This window comes from Ascaphus truei, chromosome 4, assembly GCF_040206685.1.
Source record: "Ascaphus truei isolate aAscTru1 chromosome 4, aAscTru1.hap1, whole genome shotgun sequence".
In the NCBI taxonomy this organism is placed as follows: Eukaryota; Metazoa; Chordata; class Amphibia; order Anura; family Ascaphidae; genus Ascaphus; species Ascaphus truei.
Window position 1 is genome coordinate 62966025 of NC_134486.1, and position 25520 is coordinate 62991544.

Consider the following 25520-nt stretch of genomic DNA (forward strand, 5'->3'; position numbering starts at 1 on the left):
TGACAAAAAATTGGTTTAAAAACTGTTTAAATGCTGGTTAAGAGTCATTCAGGTAAAAAGTCATATGGATGTCACATATAAATGGCCTCCTTTAGACTGCTTACAGGTGTGGTACTTGGACTATACATACAGTTTGTCATAACTACTTAATTTACTGACATTACTTTCTTCACTACCCAACAAAAACACAATTATGACTCTCCATGTGTTGTTTCTAGTGATGATGTCACTTTACAATATTGAGACAAAATGATTCATTACAATATGTGTGCTATTGTATGACAAATTTCAGAGAAAACATATAAAGACCCTACATTGACATAAATATTATTACATTATTACAGACAACAAGCAACATACTACAGTACATTATGTACAATATGATGTAAAACAATAGTATAAGCAGACACTATACAACGTTGAAGTTATTTAAAAGGCATATATTAATTACTGAGCAGTGTAATTTGTACAAGTGACCCATAAATTAGAATCCCACTTTAAATCCGAACATATACACATAATTTTATAATGCAGACAGCACATTAACATACTGTTACTGTAAATATTTTGAAGACATAAAACTTAAGAACAGTTAACTATTCCTTGAATATCCTATATGTAGAAAGTAGTGCTTCTAATGTTCTATTCACATTTCTGAATGAATACAGACAGTTTTAATTTCTACGTGAATACTGCAACAATTTTTAATAACATTATGTATATGAATTAAATGGAAATGCAGGATATAGTTGCATGTTAACCTAGCTTCAGCATTATCTGTTAAATTTGAACTTAGGAAACTTTTCATATTGAATCAGTATACATTTAAAAAACAAACAACAACTAGTAATAGAGGTATATTTAGTGTAACATTAAAAGTAAAAGGATGACCAGCTTTTAGGGGTCATTTATCCAGAGCAACACTTTTTTTGTTTTTTAACAGAACTGTCCGTTTAAGCAGTTTGAGCAGCAAATCATATATTAAATAAGTACAGAGGCAATCTTTCAGGAAATTACAGCTACAGAAAACATAGAAATAAATACTTTAGTATTTTAGCTGTTTCAGAACAGGAAAAATAAGAAAAAGAAGAAAAGAAAGGTGAACAAATGTATGGCCAAAAGGCAAAGGTCAAGAAAAGATCAATGCAGTTAGGAACATTTTAACATTATGATGTGATACATGTATTACCTCTTGCAGAGATACCAGCTGTGAATGGTGAATCTCCTTTTAGTGCAAACTCTGGTAACAATGTTTTTACTACACAGAATCAAAGGAAGGGTCAAATAGAAATCCTTTGTATCACCAAATGTCAAAGATAAGAATCATATATAACCCCCATGAGATGGAACTCCTGGGAGTTGATGTGGAACTTCTAAGTTTTCCTGGTTTTCTCGACATTAACCAGTAAATATTGTTTGTAAGAGAAAGATTAAGCTACAGGAGAATAAAGAAACCACATGTAGTATTCAAGGGAAAAAATATCAGTAAGAAAGGCTTATTGTATATTTATTGTGTCTGCAGCAGAGCAAGGTGAACACTATGTTCACACCAACACATTTTATACAATGTAAACAGGTGTAACACTGCCTAACTGTGTCTTTATTGGTTAGTATCAGCACAGGAAGACAGCTCTAGCGGTTACAGAAATTCCATTACTTTAGACCACATTCACAGAAGCACCTAACGCCAGGTACAAACATGACCTAAAATAACATTGCATTACAGCCTGCGTTAACTCTAATGGACTGCTGTATATATGCATTGAGGTGTTCCACACCTCTTTTGCATATCATTAGCACTAATGTCTGTTATAAAAACGCAGGGCTCGTTACGGCTGAAATCAGCACTTAATGCATCGTTACTGACTTTTTTTTTGTACTTGTAATTTTATATATAATATTCAAGACCTTGTCTTACTAATACTTTATACAGTGGCATAATTATGCTTCCATCCATCCACCATTTAATGCAAGATACAAGCTTATTTGCCTTTGCAGCAAATGCATGACATTGGGTCCTATTGCTAATCCTGCTGTCTAGAAGCACTTCTAAATCCTTCTCCATCAAGGATTTACCTAATTTTGCCCCATTTAATTTGTAAATTGCCTCTTTATTCTTGTTTCCCAAATGCATAAACTTACATTTATCTGTATTCAACCTCATCTGCCATTTACCTGCCCAAGTTTCCAGTATATCCAAGTCCATCTGGAGAGAAAGTATATCCTGCTCTGATTTTACTACCTTGCACAATTTAGTGTCATCAGCAAAGATGAAGACTTTGCTCTCTATGCCACCCTCAAGGTCATTAATAAATAAGTTAAAAAGCAGGGGTCCCAGTACCGATCCCTGAGGTACTCCACTCACGACTTTAGCCCAACCTGAAAAGGTCCCATTTATGTCAATTCTCTGTTGTCTATCCGTCAACTAGTTTTTAATCCAGTTCAAATATTTGTACCAACTCTAATTTATTTCATTTTGTACAATAACCTCATGTGCCACCGTATTAAAAGCTTTTGCAAAACCTAAGTAAACCACATCAACTACTGCACCGACACACTTTATTCGAGCAAATACCCAGTATGTACCTGGCAGATACCTGGAATGCGCCGCTCCTCACCTCTGACAAGCCCCGTTGCGTTTGCCTTCCCAGCCTGGGTTCATGCCTGGCTGACGGGCGGCTGATCTGTTAAATGATAATGATTAGGATTTAATAGGCTGCAATGCTTCGCGTGTCTACCAGATGGCATAAATTCATGAATTGTAATGCAGTATATATATATATACTGTGCAGTATTGCAGCCAGCGGGAATAAAATGCTTCAATCCCTGCATGGAAAATAACCCAATGCACTCGGGCAGAAAACAGTCACAAACCTCAATACACCCGGGTATACCCGAATTCGTGGGACTAGCCGAGCTCGAATAAAGTGTGTCGCCAGTGTATATTACCCTGGTCTAAATTCCTTCTCACCTCCTCAAACAAACTAATAAGGTAAGTTTAAACCAAGCTATCCTTCATAAATCCATGCTGACGATTGAAAATAATTTTGTAATCAATTTCTGAATATTATCCTGTACTTAAATCTTCAAGTAGTTTCCCCACTATTGATGTCAGGCTTACCGGTCTGTAATTCCCCGATAGTGATCTAGCGCTCTTTTTAAATATAGGCATACCACGTCTGCTTTCTGCCAATCTTGTGGTACTGAGCCTCTGGAAATGGAGTTCTTGCATATGAAATGTAATGGTTTGACTATTACTTAACTTAGCTCCTTAAGAACCCTTGGGTGCATACCATCAGGGCCAGGAGCTTTATTTACTTACATTTTATCAAGCCGCCTATGCACTTCTTTCTCAGTTAACCCATTGTTCCTTGATATAGAACAGTAGTTTTCAACCTTTTTTCTCTCGGGGCATCCCTAACCACAGTGCTCATTTGCTGAGGCACCCCTTGCTTTCTATTGAAATCCTTTTTATATTTTCATTTTTTGCTTATCTAAGGCCCTTTTGCCACTTTTGTTACATTCGTTATAATACTGATATGATGCCTCCATCTTTTCTGACATTAAGAATCTAAATGCCAGCCTCTTCTTTTCCATTCCCTCTCCTACCTGTTTATGTAGGCACATATGTTTAGACTTGTTTATTTTATATGTATTACCCAATGGTACAAACTGATATGTGTGCTTTTCTAACATTGCTTTAAAGACTGCACATTTATCTTCCATATTCTTCCCATACAAAACGTCATCCCAATGTATTCCTTGTTGATTATTCTTCAGTTTATTAAAATATGCCTTTACAAAATGTATCGTAACAGACAGGGGTAATGAGTTTAGCATTACAACAAAAGGAAACAGGTGGTCAAAGACCAGGAGTGGGGCATATTAGTAATATCATACAATGTAGAACTTGATGCATATACTGTACAAAAACCAAGAATGGTATTCAAGAAAGCAAAAACCATCGGTAATTCTGTATCTCCCAGTTTATTTAGCTCAAAAAACAAGAATACTACGCAGCTACCAAGGGGATTTTTTCAATGTGGTAACTGTAACCTTTGTAGGTATGCGAAACCTGTTAAATCATTGAGAGATGTATATACTGGTCATATATACAAGATTGAGTCTTTTATGACATGTAACACTGATTTTGTAGTGTATCTATTGAACTGCGCATGCGGCAGTGGTTACATAGGTAGGACAATTAGATCAGTGAAGGTGAGAATTACAGAGCATATACGCAGCATCAAAAACAAAGATGAACGTTTTCCAGTAGCGCGCCACTTTAACGCATGTAAACATGGATCCATTAAAACACTCACATACAGTGCCATTGAGAAGATCTCTATACATCCCAGAGGAGGAAATAGGGAGGCACTATTAAACCGCCGAGAAATGTTCTGGATTTATGCCCTTGGGACAATGGCACCCAGGGGCATGAACCAGGACTGGGAATTGAAACATTTCCTTAATTAACTTATCATATTTATTAATATATCATCTATACCCTATTAGTTTGGGGGAGTTATGTATTTTTGAATTCAGATATTTTTCAAGGCACGTAGTGTTTTATTTTATTTTATTTTATGTTAAGTGCCCTCTGCATAGTCTCACAAAGGAACATGTACCACAATATGTACAATACACAAATCTCAATCATAATAAACAGTAATATGTCCCTACTTAGACTACAGGAAGGGCAAATATATATAAAAACTATATCATTTATCATATAAGCTCAGTAAATTATGTATGTAAGATATAGTCAGTACACAATATTGCCCATAGTAGTATATGAGTACCTCCATTGAGGTTCTAAGATTCGCAAAATAATTTTTAATCTTCAATACTTAATGTTTATTGTTCTTGTTTTGTTATGTATGTCATTGATGTCACTGGACATGTTATACCATATTTATTGTTTGTTGTTTCTCCTTCCCCCTTGTTCTATGGTTCCACCTCCTGTCCCCCCCCCACCCCCCCCCCTCCCGATCCATTCGCGTGGCTAATATATGAGCACTAATAGCATAAACATTGTCATGCAGGGAAGACCAATGTTATGGTTTGTGGCGGTTGCTTAGCAACGTCGCCAACCCACGCGATTAGACATCTGATAGGCTAGACCAACAGCCAGTGAGGTTCCATACCGGCGACTCACGCGCTGCAGTACATAGCGCGATGACGTAAGGGGGAGGGGCCTACACTCAACCAGCGCTACTGGGAAGAGCTATGCTATTGTGTATGGCGGTTGCCTAGCAACGGCGCGGCACGGGCCGCCTGAGGGGTGTGCGCACAGCTGATGCATCCTCCAACGGGCACAGCAACCAATGGGGTTTATTTGCGGCGATTTTGGCGCCAAAAAACACACGGCGATGACGCAAGTGGGAGGAGTATAATGCATAAAACAGGGGGAAGTGAAGACGCGAGTCAGCTCTATGATTAAGGACTATGCTAGTCCGAAACGCGTCAGAGCGTGTCCCCCATACCATGTTGTTCCAATAAAAATTTATTTTTAAACAACACCTTGCTGGTCTCCCATTTCTACGAGCTGTGCACCGCTGGAATCCTTGGATCTCCTCTACTACCAATGTAGAAGTAATATCACATTTTCAAGTCTGGAAACATCTGGGAAACAGTGATCATAATGTGATTTCATTTTAAAAAAATGATGAAAACATTAACCAAGACCACCGGGTAAGCCCCAGCCCCTTCAAACATGACCCGGGAGGCTGCCAGGCGGTTCCCCCCGCCGCCCGCTTTGTCCCCCTGAAATTCCCAAATAACGAGAGGAGACAGTAATGGAGGTAAAATGGCCGCGGCTATTTATTTAAAATTACGAGGGGTAAATGCTAATCCCCGCCAGAATGTACCTTTACAGGAAGGGGAGGGTCGGCCGGCCCCCACGCCGCTGCCATCTGCGCGAGCGGGTTATCGACGTCATGACCTCGCCCACTCGTGCTCCCCCCAGGCTCCAGCTAGCGCGCTTCCCCCTTTCTCAACAAATAGGGCAGCGTACCTCCCATGCCCCGTCACACATAAATTAAATCCCCAATATCCTGGCTTATTAGCCCTCTGAGCCCTGCCCCTATATCTAAGCATATAACCGCATGTAACCACATAAACATAGTACACCTTGCCCATAAGTCTATACATCCGCAAGTATCCACCTCTATACCACATACCTTGCCCACATGCATATGCCCAATCATTGCGCCTTATGTAACCACGTAAACACGCATGCATACATCCACCCCTATCTGTACCGATGTATGGATAACCACCCCACCCGCCCGCACATCCGTGGATAAGTAACCCATCACCTCTCGATAAGACCCATCCACAAACATGTACGCTGCATCCCTCTATACACCCCGTATGAAATCATGTGGATGGCTGTATTCCCTTAAAACACCCCATTTATCGCCCCATTTATCGCAGCCCCATAATTCTGCATTCATACCTTCCCTTCTGTAACCCCATATATATAACCCATGCCTGCGCAGGTAAGTGTTCGTTCGTGTTTTCAACCATGTGCTTCTGGCCTAGTACGCACCCAGCATACACTCCTTTAAACCCCTGTGCCTCTGGCCTAGTACGCACCCAGCCTACCTTCTCTTAAACGACCCACCCCACCTATAACTAAATACACCCATACGTGTTACATACACACACATACATACCTACAACCTACCTATCCGTATACCCATACTTCATGCCCAAATAAGACCACATATATATATATATATATACATACATATAACCTAAACATAAACCCATGCAAATACATGTCCAACCCTCACCTATACACATATATAAGCCCCAACTCATAAATAAGTATCTATATGAGCCCGTAGCATAAACAGAAGCCAAATACATCTTCCATATACACATAAATCATAAATCCACATATATACAAGCCAAATACATCGAATCTTCTATATACATATACAAGCCAAATACATCAATTCTCCCATATACACATAAATCATAAATCCACATATATGTCTGAAACAATCATAAATCCACATATATGTCTGTAATATAAGTCCTAAATCCACATGTCTGTAGCAATCATAAATCCACATATATGTCTGTAATATAAGTCCTAAATCCACATGTCTGTAGCAATCATAAATCCACATATATGTCTGTAATATAAGTCCTAAATCCGCATATATGTACCTAACCATGTAATCCAGGTAATTTTATTAACCCACTGTGACATGTAACTTTATTAACCCACTGTGTTAACCCACTGTGACATGTAATTTTATTAACCCAATGTGACATGTAATTTTATTAACACATGTATATATACTTTTGTCTCTGGGTGCGGGGGGGACCGGGGCCAGGGAGCTGGGCAGCGCGCGTCACGTGACCGCGTGTGACCGCGTGCGACCGCGCCTGCCCTTCCCCCCCCCCTCTCCCCCACCCGAGCCGACATACACGGTGCAAGTCGGAGCGGGGGACCCATATGCTGAGGCCCCGTTCCTGGCAGGAACTGCCTCCCCACGCATGTGCCTCCCGCCATCGGCGTCGGCCGCAACCACGCGTCGGCCCCGTTCCACCTAGGAACTGCCCGCGCCATTTGCAGCCGATGGACCCCCCCTCCCTGCACCCAACCCCCTCGCGGCTCCCGCTCCCCGCCGGGCTTCAGCCGCGGCCCCCGCAAACAGCAGGGTGACAGGGGGTGCCGGAGGGGAGCCTGCCCCGATGAGCGCTCCCGACGGGAGAAGGGAGGCTCCCCCCCCCCCTGGGAGAGGAGCCGTACTCACGTGTGTTGTCCGAGGTGCATGGAGAGTCCTGGTGAGGTCAGGTCCTGCTGATTTGGCTGGCCGGAGGCAAAGAGGATGAGCCCCCGCCAGCCTGGCTTTAAATTAAGGGGGCTTGGGCCCTCCCCAGTGACGGTGAGGGCGGTGCAGGGGGCGGGCCAGCGGGGAGGAAGGCTGCTCCCCCCTGGTCATGAAACCCCCCCGCCCATGGCTGGGGGGGGTCGCTATCTGTCTACCCGATCTCCAATGTGCTGAGATCAAGCACCCAGGAGATAAAAAAAACTTAGTTCATGACGTCACCCCTACCACCACAACCTTTCTTGGTCTATGAGTATTCTGTGTCTTCTCTGTGCTGTGGTAACTATTTCCCTGGCTGCTGGTGGAGTCAGTCTCCCCTAGCCTTGCCATTCCTTCACTGATGCCCCCAATATATTCACTCAATCTGAAAAATCTAATGGGATGGTTAAGCTCAGAACTGGCTTGTCTCTTCCTCTGCTTCCCATTCAATCAGTTACCCAGCTACCTACCTCATCCTGGTCCTCACTCACAGCTCCACCCTCTGAACCATTAGTCCAAGCTAGGGCCTGTTCAGTGAGCAATTATCTCCTTTCAAGATTATCAATGTCCCTCAATGTTGCAAGTTCCATCTCCAAATCAGCAATCTGAGACTCCAAGGAGACCATGTGCTCACACGTTCCACAGCGGTATGCTCCCTGGAACAGCTGCTCTAAGTGCACATACATGTGGCAAGATGTGCAGTGACTGGCATTCCCAATCCTGCGCATTGTTGCACTATGGAGTATAAAGTGCTAATAATTTACTGTACTTCTGTATACCTCATTTCAACTCCTTGTTCTAACACCACACTTAATCCAAACTGCATTTGAAACACACTGCAATTAAGTCACACAGCAATTCAGTCACACATCTCAGCACACGCAACCTCCAGATTCGTTACAAGACTCTGTTTAAAGACAGGCACACACACACCAATCAGGTGTGTTAGGTAAGAAATTTACCAAACCACACTCACTGCAATCCCAACCAGACAGGAGAAGAAGAGAAAAGTTTGCTACAGCCTCCCTACTCCCACACAATCAAAATAAATTAACTCATTGTACACTCCCTAAGCTCACCAACCAATGCAGGTATACTGTACACACAGCATACCCGTTTCCTTCTTGTTCTAACTCTATAGAATGCAAACTGCACTTGAAACACACTGCAGTTCAGTCACACAGCTCAGCACACGTAACAATGTATTAATCAATGAGTAATGAGTATCATACAGGATTCCATTCCATACAAGATGCCACAGTACAAGAATTGGAGAATCAAAACAATTGTGACCTTCGGTGAGTGGATGAAATAAAAAAAACATTGTAATCTGGCTACTGGAAACTTGTAATAACAAAGCCCCCTAAAGATCATTTGAAAACATGCCTTTTCTGCTAACTGTGAACTCATTATGTAATGGTACCTACATTAAATAACTTTCACATGAACATTTTCTTCTATAAATGTAAAACTTGGAACTATGAAGGTATTTGATCTGTGTGTGATATCCATTCACTTTGGGAGTGTTAAAAGGAGAAGTTGCCAAGAGCTCATACTGTATTATAATAGAATGTATCGACTATTATAATTTTTTACATTGTGCCAAACAACCCAACAGGTCTGAGGTGGCGTACACTATGGTTAGCAGCACTGCATCAGATGTGAGAGACTTGACTAACAAGCTCCTCACTGTACATCACACCAAGAGTAAAAACAGAGCAGGGCTACAGTAGAAACTGTAGATCCCTAAATGCATTTTCAATTTATAAGCACATTATTGCTGTTTTAAACCCCTTAACATTTTTGTTTTCAAATCTTTGTATGCTGTATTCTTTGCTTAGAGTAGCCATGTGCTTGGGAGTGAGGAATGCCCTCTATTTGTTTACCGTTTCCGCTTTATACATTACTGAGAAGGTAATGAACATACCGTATGTATACTTTTTTATAGCACCAATACTGTTCGCAGAGCTTAACACAATTAAAATAGAAGATAAATAAAGTACAAATGATGGGAATAAGCTAAACAGTTATATGACAATATAAAGCAATGGGATAACATGCTATATTAAAAGTACAGTCATTGATGTCAAGGGTATTGGGAGTTCGTAGAAGAGGCATAGAAAATTTAATGAGATGCTTCTTTTAAAAGGTGAATTTTTCAGCTGGGCTTTCAATGTGGAAAGTGAAGGTGCTTGGCGATTATAGAGTAGAAGTCTGAGCCATTTTAAGTTTGAGTCAATGAAGGGCCATCCAGGCTGAGATTGGTGATAGACATTCTGTAATTTTTGACTGAACTGCAGGTGTAAGGTCAAGTGTAGATAAATATAGTTGGGTGTCATCAGTATAGATGCACATGTACATCTGCATTGCCCCAAAGGCGGACAGGATGATGGGGCTCCCCAAAAGCTGCTCATCTCTGCACAGGACCAGAGTTCTAAGGGTTAACATTTGCTTGTACTTTGTGGAACGTCAACCTCACCCACTGGAATGTTAATGAGCCAAGAGGACACAAAAAACGTTGTATTCACAGCTGCATTGAATCTCAACCAGCCCAGTATACATCTGCGTTTCCCCAAAGGCGGACATTGTATATTGATATAGAGACTGACGCTCAATATAAGTGTTTAGGCTCACAAAAATACTGTAGACATAAAGGTAGACGGGAACTTTCATGAATCCATATCCTCATTATATAATAACACTTTAAGGGGGGGCCAACAATAAAGGACCAAGTGATCAGTCAGCCAGACTGTCACAGATGGGATCCAACCGCACCCCCCCCCCTTAATATCCACACTTCCCCATATAGGCTCCAAGGTAAAAATATAAGGGCTATTGCCCATTACCTGACCACGGGGGTACTTTGAAGTCCAGAGATCATCTGTAAGTAAGTTCCACTTGCGTGCAATCCTGATAGGGTATATAACAAGAACGATGAGAGCAAAGGAGCACTGCTGGTAAGAGAATCCACAAGAAAAATACTCATAGAAAAAATAAAGGGCACAACTCCATGACTAAAACTGAGGGTAGTATAAACGCGTTGGTGCGTGGGCTGTGTCTCTGTCCCTGTGTAATCATGGAATAAACTACCCTCAGTTTTAGTCATGGAGTTGTGCCCTTTATTTTTTCTATGAGTATTTTTCTTGTGGATTCTCTTCCCAGCAGTGCTCCTTTGCTCTCATCGCCCAAAGGCGGACAGCCTGATGGGGCTCCCCTCTGCACAGGACCAGAGTGCTAAGGGTAACATTTGCTTGTACTTTGTGGAACGTCAACCCCACCCACTGGAAGGGCAACCAAAAGGTGTGAGCCGTTTGCTGCCGTTCACTGATGTTTGGTGATGTTGAAGCTGCTCTATTTCAATATGAAACTCACAAGCCCTTTATCCCTGTACCCAATTTTCCAACTCTATCTGTGCATGAAATGTCTGTGAATTGACTGTATAACTCTGTACTTTTAATGTAACCATATATTTTTATAACTTTGTGCCATGACATACTTGAAAACGAGAAGTAACTCTCAATGTATTACTTCCTGTTAAAACATTTATATAAATAAATAAAATAATAGAGAAGATAACTGAATCAAAAGGAGTAAATGAGGTCACCCAGGGAGAGTGTAAATAGAGGGAATACTTCGGAACCCAAGAACAAGCTTTGAGGTACACCTACAGAGAGTTTCATAGAGGTTGATGAGGAGTTGGCAAAAGAAAGACTGAAGGAGTGGTGAGAGAGATAGGAGGAGAACTAGGAGAGGGCAGTGCCACAGATACCAAGAGAGTGAAGACAATTATTAGGAGAACAGGGTGGTCACCAAAATCAAAAGCTGAGTAGAGGTCAAGAAGAGTCAGAATGGAGTAGTTTGCTTCGGATTTGGCAATATGAAGGTCATTAGCTACCTTGTTAGAGCTGCATGTGGTTGAGGTTGAGCAGGAGAGCAGCAGAGATACTTCTTTCTCTTTAACTGAAGAAAATAAGTCAAAGGCAGAAGGAGGAGGATTAGGAAGGAGGAGTATGGAAGGAATAGAGTAATCGGATTTGTTGATGTACCATGTGTCCCTATGACACATCTTCTGCAATGGCTCCAGCTACCTTAAAAGACCACGGCCCGTGCAGAAGACAGAAAGTCATCAATGAGCCAATTCCAGTGATAAAGATTAAAGAAGTAAGAAGAGATCTTTTAAGTAAAGAATATAAGAAATACTTACAGATGAAGATTCTTCAATTAACTGAGGATCCAGGGCTTTGTGTTAAATTGAGGATACCCCATCACAGGCCATGGATGGCCATGGATTACAAATAGGCCATTTGGGCCTATATTACAAATAGGTCCTTGGCCCTGGATTGTTTTTTATTGCTTTTTTTGGACCATCAGGCCTTGGATTGTTTTTTATAGGTTTTTAAAGTTTCTCTTTTTTGGATTGGTTCCAGGGGACTACAGCCCTGAAAATGAGGATGGCCTTCATCCAAGGTGGGGCAAGTAACCAATTTTCTTACAGCTTCACCCTGCTTGTCAATGTGGTTATCTACAGATGCAGCTGACGTTATTCGAACATTTCTTGGAGCCGTTTTCGTAAAGTTTGCTGTATTCCACTCGTGATTCACTCGTTATTCTTGGCGAACGCTAGAGTTAACGCGGCCAATCACACCAATCATACCTGTGTTTAGTGTTGTTGATTTATTTGAATTACCTGGAATCTGATTTGTTTGGGTGCAGTTCTTCGCGTATCCGCCAGGTGGCAAAATGAATCCCCTTTGCACTATCCAGTGCATAGCAAAGTTACTGTACTGTATGTGTCAATTTGCAGGTGTTTAAAAACCAGATAAAAAGAGAGTCCACCACAGTGATCCATTGTAAAATGACCTTGGTCGCTGAAGACACTGAAGACGTTATCAAATGTAGGCGTTTTTATAATTTCAGTATCTAAACACAATGTTGGGTACATTATCCTCAAATGCTATGCCCGTACAATTGCTGAATAGACCAAACCTGTACACTCAACATCATGCCAAGTCTTTATTGAAAACTAAACGTCAGTTACGCATATCTAATATTTTCTGCAATTAATCCTGGAACAGATAAGAAGGCAACTTTAGCAGAGATATATCATCATATCATTGAGAACTACGATTATTTCAAATTATCACCTAACCATCGTGGGTGGAAGCATTCGATAAGGCAAACTTTAACTAATGAGGATTGTTTTTTCGCACTGCCTCTCCTGATGGAGATAGCACGGGTTATTGGTCTGTGCTCTAGGTTTTGCCGGTATGTTTGCTGATTGCAACTTCAAAAGGAGAAAGGTCAGGTTTAATCCTTTAAATATTCGTATTTCCCATCCCTGCAATTTACCAACCCCAGCTTGCCAATACGATTGGAATAACGGCCGATCATCACTGACGTCACTGAAAACCTAGTGAACCAGCCTGATTCCAATCCTTGCTATCTGACCCCACCTGCTAACAATGATTGCAACCTGGCCCCGTCTGACTACCAGCTTCGGCAGTCAACTGTCAACTATAATGCAGATGACAGGAGTGACCCCAGCTTCTACGCACAATACACCCTGGCTTGCCAATACGATTACAATAGCTGGCCGACCGTCACTGAAAACTTAGTGAACCCGCCTGATTACAATCATTGCTACCTGACCCTGCCTGATAACAATCATTGCTACCTGGCCACGCCTGATTACAATCATTGCTACCTGGCCCCGTCTGACTACCAGCAGTTACCTGTCAACTATAATGCAGACGACATGAGTGACCCCAGCATCCACGCACAATACACCTCTGACATTTTCTCATCTCCACCCGGTTGGCAAAGTTTATAATGAAGGTAAATATAATGTACTATACAGTGTATAGCGCAACTTGACACATGCGCAGTACAGGAAATAATAGCATCCTTTTTTTTCCAGAAAAGAAACTTAGAAATCGAGCAGCAAAAGATATGGTTGAAGTGCAATGGAACTCTAATTTTGCTTTTTTTAAATGTTGCCTTTTTTACTTTTATACAGTCCGTCAGTAATACCAGCTTCACACTTTTAAAACTTTGCCATGATAATATTTTTGTCAACACACTACAGTATACACTGTAGTAATGTACAGTATGTGATCGATTCAATTACTGCACGTCATAGCCTGTACAAAAATTTCACAACAAGATGTTTTTTGCTTTTACAGTATTTTACTTCCTTGTTAATGGAAAATACTACTGTATGCTACTGTTTTCTTTTATCAATGATGTTGTATTTTGCAGTATACAGTAATTAGACTTTGTATGTGTAATTAATTTGGATAAGAAACCCCCAAAATAAATATTAATAACTAAATAAATAACTAAATAAAGCCCTGCATTGTGTTCTCAAGAATGACTTCACTGACAATGTTAATTGCAAGTCAGAAAAAAATAAAAAAGGCACATTATCTTTGAGCCTTTGATTCTTGGCTGAGAAATGTCTTTGCCGTTTTCACACGCATGCGCAGCGGTGATAAGTCCTGCATTGTGATATCTCAAGAATGACTTGACTGCCAATGTTAATTGCAAGTCAGAAAAAAAAGGCATATAATTTCTTTCCTCTTTATTTCTCGACACGGGATTAATAAATGAGTGATTTTAAGAAAACATAATGTGATGCATTTTATTTATATTTTATCATTTTTTACATTAATAAAATCACTTCCTTTTTATTTATTTAGAAGGTGGCATACACCTTCAAATTTGAGTAGGCTTGGTCTGCTTTTCATACTGTTTATGGAAATATCACACACACAGAAACATGTTCTCAAGGGAGTTTTAACTTGTATTACATCTTAAAACAGTTCAAATGATTTTCATTCTACTGTAATCCTGCTGCGTGCTCATCACAGCTTTAGCCAAAGACGTCTTAACTTCATTGCATCTTTCCCCACCCCCTCGCCCTCCCAAAGCCAAGGAAAAGGCATTGGACGTGTTCTCCACACGTCCCCCTGCCTGCCAATGGGACATGTGTTAAAAAAACAAAAGACACATTCTCTTTGAGCCTTTGATTCTTGGCTGAGAAATGTCTTTGCTGTTTTCACACACATGCACAGGGGTAATAATTCCTGCATTGTGATTTCTCAAGAATGACTTTTTGCTGTACCCAAAGCCATGCATGCTTTGTCTTCCCTCCCCCCCCCCAAAAAAGCAGAAGATACAGTTCTAAATAATTATGGTCTGTACTGGTGTCATGGTATACATTTTCTTTTCTATTTCTGTTTTGCATGTGCATATCTGGAGCTGAGCAAAGAGAACACACAGAGAAAACCCCTCCTTGGTGCAGGAAACTCTCCCGGCAATACTGCCGGGTAAGACACAGTTCTGAATAATTATGGTCTGTACTGATGTCATGTTCCTTTTAGCTCCTTTTAGCCGTGGATACACAGAAACAATTTTCCCACTAGAATGTATCATTGTTGTGGCAATACTAACTTGAAAGTCTGACACTTAGTATACTGTAGCAGCACTAATACACACTGGTTGAATAAGTCCTGTATGAATAGCCGATAACAATCAATGAGTGACTCTTGGCATACAGTAGATCATGCTGAAAACTTGAGAGAAGATGTAGGCTTTTTTAACCATAATGTACGGTGCAATTGATAATATAGAATATTGTCTCTTTCTTTACAGACCCAGATGTCGAAGAAGCACCAGCCATTGCAAAGAAGGAAAATATAAGATTGTAAATTTTGGAGAAGAGGTGACATTGTATTGTTCAATTATTATTTTTCCCTTTATTATCCTGTCCAAATAAAAATGTTCATTCTTTAAATATACTTTTTGTGTGTTCATGTTTTTACTGTCTATATGCTTACTGTAGTATTATACATAAAGTTCTAAAGGTATTTAAATATATAAAAATGTAATTGATACTGTACAGAATACAGTATGTACAAAATACAGTATAAAGCTAGAAAATTAAAATGTTTGCTACTATTTAGATAAGGGAGTGGTGGTAGATGTTAACCCCTTGTTTGCCTAAGCAGTTAATAAGGCATTGTATGGCACATTGTAGTTTACTAATCACCTAGGTAGCTAAGCTGGGTAGGTAGTGTAATTTTTGAAATATTAACACATTTGATGTTTGTGGTATACCCAACTTAACGTCACATTAAGACTAACGGTGTCTTCAAAGGATAATAAAAATGTTAAGCCATGTTTTCTCCAGTAAAGAACATAGCATTAACTATAATGGACATTAGTAATAATGAGATGCAAATTAGGCATTATTATACAGTAGCATTGCCAATTATGCATGCTCTGTTCCACAATGAGCAGCCGCTTTGCCATTTGTTCCAACATTGCCCCTTACACACTCTAGATTGTAAACTCTCATGAGCAGGGCGCTCATTACCTTCTGTATCTGTTTGCACTTGTTTGTCTTTTTCTGGCATATCATTTTTTTAATGTAATATACCGAACTCTCTACCCTCACTGTACCGCACTGCGGAATACGTTGGCACTTTACAAATAAACGATAATAATAATAGAATTCTTCCAATAAAGTGACGTAACATGGTATTCTCATTCCTCAAAGCTAAATCTATGCAAAAACCACATCCAAGCGGCATCTCATTTGCATAGGCTTAACGTGACATTATTGTAGTATAGCATTGCTTTAGCTTCCAATAACTTGATATTGAGTATGTCTTAGTGTTACTCCTATCCAAACTCTGAAATAGGGCCTTTTCAGTTTCTGGATGGCAATAACACCACATTTTTGTATACTTTAAATAACACAGCATTATTTCCCAGCTTTATTCTCTTCTCCTGTCCTCTTTCTCTCTACTTCAGCAAAAGCTCTATTTCAGGGTCTTGGTAGGAGTAACGCCAAGACATACTTAACGTCACATCATTGGAAGATAAAACTATCTTATGCCGGAGTATGGCCGGGACTCTGAGCTGGACAGATGCAGGTATGCTTGGCATCACAACAAAGGGTCATATTTAGGTATAACTACCCCTTAATATCACCCCTATCATCCGCAATTTCGGCGAAGTGGGGAGAGGACTAACCCCCAGACTGATCGTCTGACTCTCGGACTCCCCAGCACCTGGACTTCTGGTCAACGGGCTTCAGGAGTACCAGCTTCTACCGAGATCCCCCAAAGCTCTCAGGATGGCTGCCGCCTGCGTGGGGCCGATCTGAGCAAACTTAAAACCTAGCAGTATAGCCCTCTAATGGAGGGAGAACACGGACGGGGACGGACGTTCCGGAGAGGACAACAGAGTGCGGTTGTGGCTCTGCTGCAGCAACGGGTGAGTTAGGGGAGCGGGCGAGAAGCAGAGTCTCACGAGCCAGGACCGTGGCTAGTGGCACAGCCTCGGAGACCTAAAGCCAGCCAGGTCTTGAGGAGGGGGCCCAGCGTAGAAGAGAGGGCAAGAGATGGGGCGGGGGAACGCCACTAGCGGAGATCTATTGCTCCGGTACAAGGAGGGACTTACGGAATGTGCAATAGACCAGCGGGGCTGTCACAGAGGCCCACAAGGTGAGGAGGAGCGGCTGTCTTACCTCAACGCTCTGCTCCACGGCGCTGCCGTAGGGGTGTGCGGGGCTGCCTCTCTTCCCCCCCACTAAAGTACTGATTGTGGCCTCTGGAGCACACTCCGACCCCTTTGGCATCTTGAAGCTTATGCTCCATAATACCCTGAGCCTCCTTTTAATCTCATGGCAGCAAACCAGCCTTGACTAATCCTTCCACAAGCGTGACCCTCCTATCATGGCTTCCAAACCCCCCAAAACCAACAAAAAGAAAAAAATCAGCATAAACTGCAGGAATACTTTCAAAAAACACGGCCGACCTTCCCCACACAATGCAGAAATAGGGGAGGCTCCCTCCCTGGAACATTCAGACTCTGAACCGGGGGTGGATATCAAAAACTTCTCCATGAAGACCGACTTGCTTACCTTCTATAATAAAATTGAGTCCCTAATGCGAAAAGCAGTGAAGGATCTCAAAGAAGAAATATCTTCCCTCAGAGAACGTACCAGCTCCCTAGAATCAAAGGTAGGTGCGACAATCACCCGTCAATCCCAAATGGACACCGAGCTCAAAGAGTTGAAGGCTCATCTCATGGATGTCAAAGACAGACAGGAAGATACGGAGAACAGAGATCGCCATAACAACCTCAGGATTCGGGGGATCCGGAATACAGATATCGGGGGGTTTATAGGCAAGTGGCTAACGTCAGCTCTCCCAGACTGCACTGAGGAATCCCTTACTCTGGACAGATGCCACAAAGCCCTGAGAATGAGACCCCAACTGGGCGACAAGCCAAGAGACGTGGTGTTAAGATTCCACTACTTCAAAACAAAGGAGGCCTTCAACACGGGTGACAAGAAGCTCCAGGGATCTAAAGTTCCAAAATATACAATGCAGCAAGGATTCCACGCTCGTGCTGTCAGTAGTTTGTTCGTTTAACACCAAAATCCCCTTGCAGCGGTGAGTGTGGAGCACCTACTCAAACGCTTCTATATAAGAGACACCACAGTGAAGGGAGTCTCAAACAAACGACAAAAGGTGTACGCAGATCTGGCACCATCCACACTTGCCAAAAGAAGAAACCTGCGGGAGGTAATGGCAAAACGGAGAGACCGTAATGTCAATGGACATTTCCGTTTGGTCTTATGGTGATTAAAAACGCTGACTATATTATTAAAACGATATCAAAAACTTTAACAACCCTACCAAACCTGTTCAACGAAATATCCACTTTCAATAAACTATCGGGTTTCTAGATAAACAATAGTAAGTCTGGAATAACAATACAGACCGGCGCCTCAAAGTCCAAAACTGAAATGAGTCCAAAGATGTGCTGCAGTGTCCAAAAACGCTGATCCGGTAGAAGGACTGCAAACTCCACAGCAGCACACGTAGTATCATGCAAGGGAGATAAAGAGAAAGATCATAGCGTGACACTGCAGACTATAATATCATATAACTCATACAAACAGGACATACATGACAAACAACACTAACAGAAAGGCTGACACTATAACCCTGGGTGTTTTTAGAGATCATTTGGAAGAGAGCATCAAAGGAGCAGGTCACAGCACCCAGTCACAGCTCGAGCGAACGGTGTAGACGTGCGATACAGGAGAAAGCGGCGGCGAGTAGCTCCACCTAGCGAGTGACGTCACGGTTGACGGGAAATCTCGCGAGGTTTGGCCTGCAGGGACGCTGAGCCCGAGAGTAACCGGAGGAAGCGCCGGCGGCCATTACAGCAGCACCACGCGCCGAGGATAAGCTGAATAAAGAACTGCACAGTATACACACCGCTTGAACCCTTCTGGATTGCTGTAAGTAGGATTCCAGTTTTACCACACTGGATCCTAGACCCGCTCCAAAGCTCCTCTTGTTTTTAGTATTGTCTAAATAAATCTCTGTTATAGTGTCAGCCTTTCTGTTAGTGTTGTTTGTCATGTATGTCCTGTTTGTATGAGTTATATGATATTATAGTCTGCAGTGTCACGCTATGATCTTTCTCTTTATCTCCCTTGCATGATACTACGTGTGCTGCTGTGGAGTTTGCAGTCCTTCTACCGGATCAGCGTTTTTGGACACTGCAGCACATCTTTGGACTCATTTCAGTTTTGGACTTTGAGGCGCCGGTCTGTATTGTTATTTCTGTGTTTTTCTAACTATGTTTGGGTTAGGTTTTCCTGGCAGCCGTCCTTTATAATTTTTCACATTGTGTTTGCATTGTATAATTTATATATTGTTTAGCGCTATTCACACCACCCTTTTTTCTTAATAGTAAGTCTGGGGCACTAAATATCAATCTAAGGCAGGAGACAGTTGAGGTAATCAAATTAACTTTGATTTCAGGTGGCAGCAATCCTCACTGAAATACCTGGGAGTTTTTTAACAAAGGTCTACGACTTGCTCTTCCAGGCTAACTATCCTAAAATACTAAAGGCATTAAAAGCGGGATTATCCAAACAATCCTTCGCGAATTGGCAGCAAACTATTCGATTTTAGCCATGACCTTAAGGTGACGCCTTTTGATAAATTGGTTATGGATACAGGACTTCCGTCGGGAGAGATCTTTCATTATCTCTAGTTAAGGGACTTTTACGCTAAAGTTAGGCCCACAAGCCCTGTCTCACTGTTTGAGAGCCTCTGTTAAGGAACAGACTCCCGCGAGAGGCTGATATCGAAATTATATGGCCAATTCTCCTGCCAGCTGAAGACTCCCAAGTTAAGCTTACATTTATAGAAAAATGGGGAACCGATCTGAGTGAGGAACTGGGGAACGATGATTGGGAGGATATTTTCGAGGCTGTAGCCAAAAGCTCAATCTGCTCAACTATACGAGAAAATGCTTACAACGTTATGACTCAATGGTACAATACCCCCGAAAATATCGCTAAATATGTCCCAGGATACTCACCCATGTGTCCTAAAGGTTGTGGTGGGGTGGCCTCTTTTTTCATATATGGTGGCACTCTGGAGGCAGGTGAGGAATCTGGATCTGTCAGATCATGGGCTTGGATGTCCCCCTAGATCCATGGTTGTTTCAATTAAACAAACCACTTCTAGACTACACAAGGGCGGAAAACAAGCTAATAGCTCATATTATCACCACGATACGGTGCGCCTTAGCAAGTCTTTGGAAACAAGATAAATTACCATCAATCCCATTTATTAGAAACAAGGTATGGTTTGTATGTACGATGGAAAAACTCACTACATTCCTGAATGATACATACGATAATATGACTACCCTGGATAATGTTCACAAGCAGCCAAAAAGTAGTCTTAAGCTCTCTCAGTTTACAATAACCAAAAAATAACCCTACTTCATGGCTAGAGGATAAATCTGTCCGTCTCCCCTGACCCATTTCTATATATCATGTTATGGAATGTTATGTGTTTCCCGATAGACAGACCCCATAATGTGATGGAAGGCTGCCCCAGAATCCTCCCGCAAACCAAATTAGGACATGTCTATGTAGAGTATTAAGTTTTTGAAACCCCACCAAAATGCTGTTCCCCACTGTCTCAATCTACCCTCTCTTTTCTTTTAAGTAACAAACCCCCCCTCCCCTGATAACCCACTCAACTATGCTATATTTCTGTACATCTCTGTTTTAAAATGTAAGTTGAAAAAAAAAAAAACTATCTTATGCTACAATAATGTGGTGTTGAGCCTATGCAAATGAGATGTAGTTTGGATGTTGGTTTTGCATATGAGGACACCATGTTAAGTCAGGGAAGATAACGCCCAGTCCTGTTTTTGGGACCATTACAGTATGTTATGAGCCCTGATTTAATGGAGCTCTGCGGATTTAGCCTTTATGAGAACTATGTTTTGACTGCACTGCTACAGTATGGCAAAAGAGCTCCATGTCAATTCTTAAATCATGGCCTTCTTTATACAGCTGCAGTGCTATTTTCTCATTTTTCACTTTTCAGGTATGCTGTAACAAATTCAGGATGCATCACAAATATTTAGCAATTTTGTTAAGGCTGGAAAAATCCTGAGTAAGCTGCTATAAGGAGACAACTTACTATAACATCAGCTGAAGCAGCAGGTTTCAAATCACCAAAACTTTATTATATGCTTGAGCAGTTCCCAGAGCGGCAGAAAACAGTGCATGCTTATTTAGGAAAGCACACAGATGACCTTCATCCACTGAGCCTGATACACTGTGTGGTTATCCTTATGCTTTGAAACTGATCTCAAGGTCTGTGATGACAATCCATGGAATTATATTATCAGAGTACAGTAACATACTTTTATTTTTTTTTTATTTATAAAAATATTTTACCAGGAAGTAATACATTGAGAGTTACCTCTCGTTTTCAAGTATGTCCTGGGCACAGAGTAAAACAAATAATACATGGTTACAAGTACATTTACATACATGAGCAGGGTATACATTATATACAAGACATTGCGTGCACAGTGAAAGAAAATATATATTATGGTCTTATGAAACAGTTACAGACCAGATTAAAATGTGAGACAGCCTTAGATTTGAAAGAACTTAAACTGGTGGTGGATGTGAGAGTCTCTGGTAGGTTGTTCCAGTTTTGGGGTGCACGGTAGGAGAAGGAGGAACGTCCGGATACTTTGTTGAGCCTTGGGACCATGAACAGTCTTTTGGCGTCTGATCTCAGGTGATAGGTGCTGCAAGTGGTAGGGGTGAGGAGCTTGTTCAGGTAGCTGGGTAGCTTGCCCATGAAGAATTTAAAGGCAAGACAGGAAAGGTGAACTTTGCGCCTAGACTCTAGTGTTGACCAATCTAGTTCTTTGAGCATTTCGCAGTGATGTGTGTTGTAGTTGCATTGGAGAACAAAACGACAAATTGAATTGTAGAGGGTGTCAAGTTTGCTAAGGTGGGTTTGAGGTGCCGAGCCATATACTATGTCTCCATAGTCAATAATTGGCATTAGCATCTGCTGTGCGATACGCTTTCTGACCAGGAGACTTAGGGAGGATTTGTTCCTGTAAAGTACCCCTAGTTTGGCATAGGTCTTGGTTGTCAGGGTATCAATGTGCATCCCGAATGTTAAGTGGGAGTCAAACCATAAGCCCAGGTATTTAAAAATAGTGACAGGGGTTAGGGTGGTGTTAGCATTGGTTCTAATCAGGAGCTCAGTCACTGGAAGCTTTACAAATTTAGTCTTGGTCCCAAATACCATTGTTACTGTCTTGTCAGTGTTTAAAAACAGTTTGTTTTGGGAAATCCAGTTTTCGAGTCTCAAAAAGTCAGACTGAAGTATGTGTTGAAGGTCAGAGAGGCTATGGCTGTGTGCATATAGGATTGTGTCATCTGCATACATGTGTAATGAGGCTTCCTTACAAGCTGTGGGAAGATCATTAATGAACACTGAGAAGAGTAGGGTACCCCAGAACAGAGCCTTGCGGGACACCACAGGTGATATCCAGGGGGTTAGAGTTAGAGCCTGAGATGGACACATGTTGGGATCTTCCTGATAGGTAGGACTGAAACCAGTTAAAAGCATGCTTCTCTATTCCAGAGCTCTGGAGTTTGTTAAGCAGGATAGCATGATCAACTGTGTCAAAAGCCTTGGCAAAATCTAGGAATACTGCACCAGTGAGTTGTCCCCGTTCCATTCCACACTGGATTTGATTGCAAACTTTTAGCAGGGTAGTTACGGTGGAGTGTTTGGGACGAAAGCCAGTTTGGAATTGGCTAGGGAAATTTGTCTTGGTATAGAAATCGCTTAATTGGGAGTGGACACATTTTCCATGACTTTGGATAGAATTGGGAGAAATTAGATTGGCCTGTAGTTTGAGACAGTGTTTTTGTCCCCACTTTTGAAGATTGGGACAACTCTGGCAGTTTTCCAGGTCTTAGGGATATGGCCTGCAGACAGGATAGAGTTGACTATGGACGCAATTGGTTTGGCAATGGTTGGGGCACCAAGTCGTACGAACCTAGATTGTAGTAAATCAGGTCCACATTGGCTGCTTAGTTTTAGTTTGAGGAGTGCTTGTATAATCTCCTCTTCAGATACTGGGCCAAATTGAAAATTGTGGGCAGTGTTGGGAGAGGGTGGGACTATAGGGGTACTCCCAGGATGAGATTCAGGTTTGTGGTTTGGGCTGCGTTTCGCTAATAAGTTAGTGGCACACCCCACAAAGTAATCATTGAATGCATTTGCAATGTCAGTGGGGTTTGTCAGAGTAATATCCCCCTTAGTGATATTACTTGGTTGTTGATGGTTAGGAGGCTGGAATATATTGTTGATAACCTTCCAGAAGTTAGCTGGGTTTGATGTATTTTGGTGGAGATTGTCAGAGTAATATTGTGCTTTTGCGTGCCTTGTTTGCCTTGTGCACATGTTCCGCATGCATCTGTAGTGATTGAGATCCTTGGTAGTGCCAGTTACTTTGTAGCTTTTCCACAAGGTATCCCTGAGCTGGTAGAGTGCAATAAGGTCAGTTGTAACCCATGGAAGGTGGGCCCCCCCGTACCCTTATTTTGCGTAGTGGAGCATGGGTATCGCAGAGTTTTAAGAACTCGGATTGGAAATAGTCGAGCGCAGAGTCAGGGTCGGGAATTAAATCGATTCTGTGCCATGGGCAGTTGGTAAGGTCATCCAGAAACTGTTGTGGGTTAAAGTTTTTAAATGTTCTAGTGAGGAGAACTTTGGGGCTTGAATGGGGCAGTTTAATTTTCCTTACACAGTACACTATTGCATGGTCACTGAAAATATCAGGAAGGATGCCAGAGGATTGGATTCTGCTGGGGTTTGAGGAGAGAATCCAGTCTAGCAAGGAATGGTTATGTGATTTCAGGTTTGTCCGTGTTGGTTGGGAAATGAGTTGCGATAGGTTAAGTGACTTGAGTTGTATCTGGATTTTGTGGTTTTTAGGGTCAAGCCAATTGAAGCTGAAATCCCCAAGAACTAGCAGCTCACTCTTCTCATTCAGAGAGGAAATGGAGCCAAGAAACTGGGTGATATCAGTCAGGGATTGTAGAGGGGCTTTAGGGGGGCGGTAGATGCCAGCGAGCAAGATGGGCTTAACTTACATATGTAAAACTCTGCACACACAACCAATCAACACAGATGAATGTGCTCTTATGACATGCTAAAAATATGTCACTACAACTATTTGATACCATTTGGTAACCCCGTAATGTCAACAATGTCAGTAAAATCTTATTATTCAATGGTGTTTAGAATAAATCTGTTGCCAAAGCAACAAAATGTCGTATTTAGGAAAGATGCTGTATGAATTGCCCTTTGCCTTCTTTGTTATTGTGTTCTGTGACTCTATAGAAGTTCAGCAGCAAAATTGTAGATACAATTACATAGAAGTTTCTGAACACAATACAAATAACTCTGGCATTGGTCCCTTTGTATAATTTTAGGTTACTCCTTATCCTCTATTTTGTATGTGCTGTATCTAGCACCAAACTGAATTTAGTGAAAGCACAAACTAAATCCTTTATCCAGTCTCCTAAGTGCACTGTATATGCACTCACATAAAGTATATTACACTTGCTAAAATATTTCTTTCTTTCTACCAACTTGTAGAACATACAAGTTTTTTTGTTGTTAATTCAGTTGTATTACTGCCAACAAGAAACAATCGTCACATGGATATTTAAAGTGGCAGCATCAATGAATACACATGTTGAAGATGTTTCAGCAGCATTTGGGTAAATTACTGAAATAGACCAGTTAGACAATTATAAACAATAATTGCTAACTCAGGAGGTACCTGGTCCATCAATTGATCAGGAGAGGTGAAGTTTTACCATTGCAAATGTGCCACTAATATTCTCAATTTCTAAGGATAATTGTGCAAATGATAAGCTTCCCAAAATAATTTGCCCAGCATTAAAAGTCAATGTGCAAGGATTATGCGGCCCCACACCTACAGGGTCACATGACCAGTTTTGTGAAATGATGCCCAAATTCTGGCAATATTGGGGAAATGTTTAGCAATGCAAACTTGTGAACAACTTGAAATTTAGGCGAAAACCACAAAAAATTGTGAAATTGAAAGAAATTTGCATATCTCTAGTGATGATACAAAACAAAATTGAGAAAGATAAAAATAATAATTTAAGGCAAAGAACAGGAAATCCCAGCTCTAGAGCTTTGAGGTAATTTGGGATTAATACATTGATATTTTTTATTATTTAAGTAATGATAAGTGAACAGCAAAGAGGATAGCTGA

The 25520-nt window shown here is 41.4% G+C and overlaps 1 protein-coding gene across 41 annotated transcripts in view; it reads right to left on the bottom strand.

Moving 5' to 3' along the window:
• Positions 1 to 25520, bottom strand: part of NRXN1 (neurexin 1) — a 1413358-nt gene that overhangs the window by 576184 nt on the left and 811654 nt on the right. The gene's annotated exons all lie outside the window — the stretch shown is intronic.